Source organism: Tenrec ecaudatus, chromosome 2 (assembly GCF_050624435.1).
Source record: "Tenrec ecaudatus isolate mTenEca1 chromosome 2, mTenEca1.hap1, whole genome shotgun sequence".
NCBI classification, from domain to species: domain Eukaryota; kingdom Metazoa; phylum Chordata; class Mammalia; order Afrosoricida; family Tenrecidae; genus Tenrec; species Tenrec ecaudatus.
The window spans coordinates 127,979,651-127,986,118 of NC_134531.1; the positions used below are offsets into that span (position 1 = coordinate 127,979,651).

General features: G+C 37.4%; 1 non-coding gene across 1 annotated transcript; it reads right to left on the minus strand.

Moving 5' to 3' along the window:
- Window positions 1-5,397: 5,397 nt before the first annotated feature.
- On the minus strand, window positions 5,398-5,529 carry LOC142442075 (small nucleolar RNA SNORA72). Its single transcript, XR_012783330.1, has one exon. It is a non-coding gene; the product is annotated as a small nucleolar RNA SNORA72 (small nucleolar RNA).
- Window positions 5,530-6,468: the final 939 nt, after the last annotated feature.

The following is a 6,468-nucleotide window of genomic DNA, read 5'->3' on the forward strand; positions in this document are numbered from 1 at the left end:
AGAACCATACGATAATATCAATAGATGCAAAAAAAGCATCCGACAACATTCAAAAACCCATCCATAAACACAACACTCAAGAAGATAAAATTAGAAAGAAATTACCTCAATATAATAAAAGTTATGTAGAACATATACTGATATATCATATTGATATCGTTCTTGTTCTTTTTCTTGTTAATGTGATGGATAATGTTGACGGCTTTTCAGTAGAATTGCTAAAAGTGATAGAGGAATACAGTAGAGTGGCAGTCTATATGATCAACAAGCAGAAGTTAGTTGGGGTGCTCTATACCACTGATGGGATTGCAGTAAAAGAGGTAGCACCTTTTATAATAGCGAAGCAGAAATAGAAAAACCCAGGGATATTCCGAACCAAAAAAACAAAAGATCTGTATGAGGAGAACTACAGAACATTATTACAAGAACCTGAAGGAACTGCTCAACTGGAAGAATATCCCATGCTTACGGATCAGAAGACTCAATGTTGTAAATATGGAAATTCTGTCTAAGGCATTACATAAATTCAATGCAATTCCTATACAAATTCCAGCACTATTTTTTCAAGGAAATGGAAAACTGACTAGTAACCTCATGTGCAAAAGGTAGAAGTCTAGAATTGACAAAGAATTCCCCAAGAAGAACAAAAAAGTGAGTGGGATAGCACTGCTAACTAATTATATAGCCACAGTTGACAAAACTGCATGGTACTGGTATAATGATAAGTACTAGGACCAATGAATAAGAACAGAAAATCCAGAAATAAAAACAGCAGCATGTAGACAACTGGTTTTTTACAAAGGGCCCCAAAATATCAATGGGAAGCAGATGCCCATTTCAGCATATGAAAAGACACTTAACGTCATTCCATGCATAAAGAATAAATTCAAGGTGGATCACAGATCCAGAAATAAAACCCAATACTAACAGGATCATCAATGAGAAAATTCTGATAAAGCTAAGACCCTTAGCTCAGGGGATACATGGTCTATCAGAAATAAGGAAGGACGTACACTTAGATGAAGATGAAATAGACAAGTGGGACCTATTAAAGATGAAACACCTGTGAACATTAAGAGACTTCATCAAGAGACCAATAAGAGAGCCCATAGACTGGGAAAGATATTTAGTAAGGACAAAAAAATGGGCTTGTGTTAGACCAGGTTGACTAGAGAAACAAATCCAGAGGCACTCATATATATATAAAGAAGAGCTTTATATCAAACAATAATTGTATATTTAGAAAACATCCCAAGCCAGTCCAGGGCAAGTTCATAAGTCAGATATTAGCCCATACATCTGATAATGTCCATAAACTTCTCTTCAGACTCATGCAGCGCATGCACTGATGCTGAATGCATAAAGATCACGGGCTGGTGGGTGAAAAGTCTTGTGGACCCAGTGGCGGTGGAAGTATCCCATCACTGGTGTGGGTCTCCAGAAGGCTCCTCCAGCACTTCGAGTGTGGCTCCCCAACAGCAAGGTGAAGCAGAGAGAGAGTGTGGCCCACCTCCAGGGAGAAAGACAGGAAGTTGACAGAGTACTCATGAGAAAGTCATGTCTGCAAGGAGGCATCTTTAGGCTGTGACCTGATTGACAGGCTAAACTCCACCCATTAGACTTATTTATCAAGTTGACAGGAAATTATGTAACTACTACAGGACTTAATAATAAAATCTACAGAATCTTGCAAGCTCACAAGAAAAAAACAATAGTCCGCTGAGGAGGTGGGAAAAGACTTGAACAGAAGATTCACAAAGGAGGAAATCTGAATGGCCAATAAACATGAAAAAATGCTCCTGATCATTAGTTATCTGGGAAGTACAAATCAAAACAACTCTGAGATCCCATCTAATACCCACAAAGGTAGCCCGATTCTAAAAGACGGAAAGCAGCAAATGCTGGAGGGGATGTGTCATGACAGGAACTCGTATTCACTGCTGGTAGTCTTGTAGATATATACAGACCCTGTGCAAAGTGATTTGGTGTTACCTACAACAGATGGAAGCCAGGCTACATATGATCCGACAATTCCACTACTGGGCATATACCCAGAAGAAATAAGAAACAGACCATGACTAGACATTTGCTCTCCAATGTTCATCACTGTGCAGTTCACAATTGCAAATGATGGGAAACAGCCCAAGTTTCCACCAAGAGACAAATGGTTAAAGAACGGGCAAACACACAATGGAAAGCTGGGTATCCCTAAACAACAGTGATGAACCACCTCATCTCATGGAAGGATATGGACGTTATTAGCCGAGTGAAGTTAGCCAAGCACAGTCAAAAGGTCAAGTACAACATGAGTCCACTGAGCTAAGTTTAAACAGCAGAATGGGCACAGGGGGAAACACGCACAACACACAATCCCCGGAGTGAGGATCAGATATTCTGGCAAGAGCCAGACCAGAGTCAATGCTCCATTCTTCATAAACACGAAATATAGAGAGAGCACTTGTGCTCAACGACATCTTTCTCCCCACCCCCCATCCTCCACCTATTGAATTTCAATGACATCAGTGATTCAGCTGGTTTGCACCGGTTTTACAAAACTGATATCTAATTTTTGGTTTGATGGTTAGGGATAAATCACACAGCCAATGATATTTGGACAAAAGTAAGGAATATTACAAATGAGGATGCCAAACAAGAAGCAGTATGGAAATATCTTAAATAACATTTTTTGGTCAGGTGTTATTTAATATTTTCATTATTTTTCATAATATAATCTAGTTTTGCATACCTCTTTTATTGTTCTTATTTAAGTATTAACTGTTTGAAATAATAGACTACCTTTTGGTATATACATTTTTTATACTTAACAGGACCGTTAGGTCAGTGAACAAGTTGTTAAATTATTTGAATCCCACCACGGATGATATCTATCATCCCAGTTAATACAATTATTATTTAAATTTAAGCACCAAGCACTAAAGCTCACACTCACTCATTGCCATCAAGTCAATGCTGACTCAGCACCCCCTGTGGGTTTTCAAAACTATAACTGCTAATGGGAGTGGAAAGCACATTCTTTCTTCCTAGTAGTTGCTGTCGGTTTCAAACTGCCAGTCATGCAGATATCAGTACAACAGGTAACCACTAAAGCTAGTGGACAGAAATTAAAGATTCCTACCCAAATTTTAAGTCTGGAATTGATCAAACATGCAATCAAGATTTATGAGTAATTATTGGTAACTGGACTGCCGTGGTTAGAAACAAAGTGGAAGGAAGAGTAGTTAGGAAATATGACCTTGGCGATCGAAATGAAGCTGCGAATCTCATGATAGAATATTGCTAGGCCAAAAGCTTCATGGCAAATACCTTTCCAGCAAAACAAATGGTGACTCTACATATGGACCTCTCCAGAGGGAATACTCTGAAAGCAAGTTGACCACATCGGTGGGGAGAGAGGATGGGAAGCTCGATATCAGTGCAAAAACGAGGCCAGTGGCTGACTGTGGAGAAGATCCTCATTTGCTCTTATGTAATTTCAAGGTGAATCTAAGGGAAATTAAAACAAGTCCACAAGCAGCTTGAACTTACCAACTGCTTTACAGAAGAACGATGTGACAGCTGACTTTGTAAAGGTTCCCAGCCTTAGGAGTCCTGTGGAGCAGCTCTATTCTGTGTTACAGGGTCACTATGCGCTGACTTGACTCTACGGGAAGGGGTTGCAGATTCACATGAAAGTGGAGGGCAGAGCTTCACTCTCCTGACACACTTGCAGCCGGCCAGATGAACTGCCTAGCAGCTTTGCCGGGGGCTCTTGAGGACGACCTGCTTCTTTGCTCCCGGCCAGGGGTTCAGGGTGACTGTTCTCCCCACTGTCCCCACTTCTCCACATGGAAGCTCCTAATATTCAGTTCAAACGATGTATGCCTAAAATACATGGAATGGCATTTGTTTGACTGACAAAATACTGAAATACACACCTTGAATTAAATATTTTAGTTCATCATGCAATCTCTCTCTTACACTGTCTTTCTCATAGATTAAAAGATAAGAAATGCCGGACATGAAGGATTAGTTGCTGTGGACTATAATAACCAACCAAAGTCTAATCCTTCAAGGGACAAGAGATGAGACTGAGCATGTAAGAAACTGTCATAATCATACCCTAGCTACAGCCTAACAATGAAAGAATGCCGAAGCAGGAAATAATAGTAAATATTGTTGCCAGTCATGTATTAACATATAAAAAATGACAACTCTGATTCGGTCCTTAGTCATCCAAACTGGTACACTAGATCCAATTGCTTAATATTCTGCATCAATTAGGATTAAAGAGATAGCATCATGGGTTGACCATTTTAAATTAGCCATATATTTATGTTTATTTTTGAAGTTTCACGATCATTTATAATGCTCAATTAATTGCTATAGACTTTTAGTGGGTGAATAACTCTTCTTATAAAAAGATGTATTACATAAGGTATTTCTAAATTTACTCAGACACCAAGACTTTTATTGAAAGTCCTGGTCACTCAGTAAAATGTATCACTCATCACAGATGCTATACAACCCGGCATAGGAGTTTGCCTCATAAGTAACATGATAACTTCTGGGGTGGACTCTGTATAGGCAAGATTTGGTCACTCTGTCATGAAAGACTAAAAGACAGTAAAAAAGAGAGTGTTATTGTTACCCAATATATTTATTTTTGTATTACAAGAATGTGTAATTTAATATGAATTTAAAGTCTCTCTTCTGTAATCTCTTCCTTATTTCAAGACGGTACTGTGAAGGAAATGGAAAATGATAAGAATCTATTAAGAACGTGTTTTAAATATAAGGCAGGCATTATTAGGTCTGCCATGTGTCAGATCTTTGTTCTTGGTTCATCAGGCTGCAATTCATGTCAAATCATATATCTTATTTTTATTTCAAGATGACAACTGATATGCTACACAGTTTAACCATTAGGGAAAATGGATGAATAGATCTCTTAAGCTTCTGATAAATGATCAATAATATAAAATGGAACAAACAAAACACAGTACTATTGAAGGTACCAACTGGTGGTCCAGTATGGAGCTGTGTTTTTCAGTTGTTCCTCAAAAAAGAAGACAGTAATCTGCCAATAATTATTTTCTCATTTGGACTTCTTTTCTTTTTTTTCTCAGGGTTTTAAAACAAGTGCTCGCCTGTTTTATTAAAGAAAAATATTGCAGGATTTTATTTTTCACCAGTCTGTTCTGGCATGCTTCTAATGACATCAGAATCACCTAGAAGATAAAATAATTTTACATTAATGAATGGCAACAAATTGTTGCAGAATCCCTACTTTAGACATAATTCTGCAAATCAGCGTTTGTTATTCCCTAATTATTTCGCGACAGTCATCTTGAACTTGAACAAAGATCCCTAGAGTACCAGCCACATACAGAAATTCAGACTTATCACCAGCATTTAAAAAACTAGGCTCAGGGAAAGAACTCAGCCTGGGGACACGTGCATGGTCTTAATATAGCGAATGTTTAGCCTGCCCTGGCTACCACAAAACCAGGACAGCGAGAATATTCGCAGTTGGACTTATTTTCAAGTCTGTTTTTAGATTTTTTTTTAACTCATAATGTAGTAAATCAGTACTGTGTTTTCAACCTTCGTGTGTCTCAGAAGTGGCTAAAACCTTCATATTCAACTAATTTGAGGTTTCTAGAATTTGGGCTTAGCTTGGTAGTACACGTTATTGTCAATCATTCCCAATTCAAACACAGAATGCCAGGACCACAATTTGTCAGGTGCTTAGGATCTGCTCTGTCGTTCATGTGGCCAGTGCATTGCCTGGAATCCACACCATTAATCAGGTTGCACACTTGGTTGTTAAGGGAACTGAAAACACCAGCTCAGCTACTTTTTCCAATCTGTTGTTTATCATGTTTCCACCACATTATCATGTTAGTTACTTAATTTCCCTGTTTTAAATTCATTTTTTCAACTTTAGAGCAATATGGGAATATATTACTATATCTTAGTTATTAGCCTGCACAAAAATTTGCCACTGCCTTTTAACTTGACCTTTTAAAGTAGATTATTTAAACAGAAATGTAGCTGTGTTTTTAAAAGATAGGATTAAGCTAAAATATGGGAAATATTCAGAACAGAATAATTCTCTGTTTGCCAACCAAAATGATGTCCATATATTTCCACTGTTATTATTTACTAAGTTATCAGAAATACTAAAGTAAATATTATTAATCAGTATAATATTGTGTACTTCGACTCTGTCTTCAGAGATGAAATTTTGAGAGCTGAAAATTACCAAATGAATTTCATCCACAAAGAGAGGCACTAAGATGTAAATATATATATATATATATATATATATATATATATATATATATATATATATTTGCATATGTACATATATAAGAGGGGAATAGAACTATGTACTTATATCTATATTTTAAGAATTAAGGTTGCAGATGGACATTGGGCCACGATTCAAGTACTCCCTCAACACAA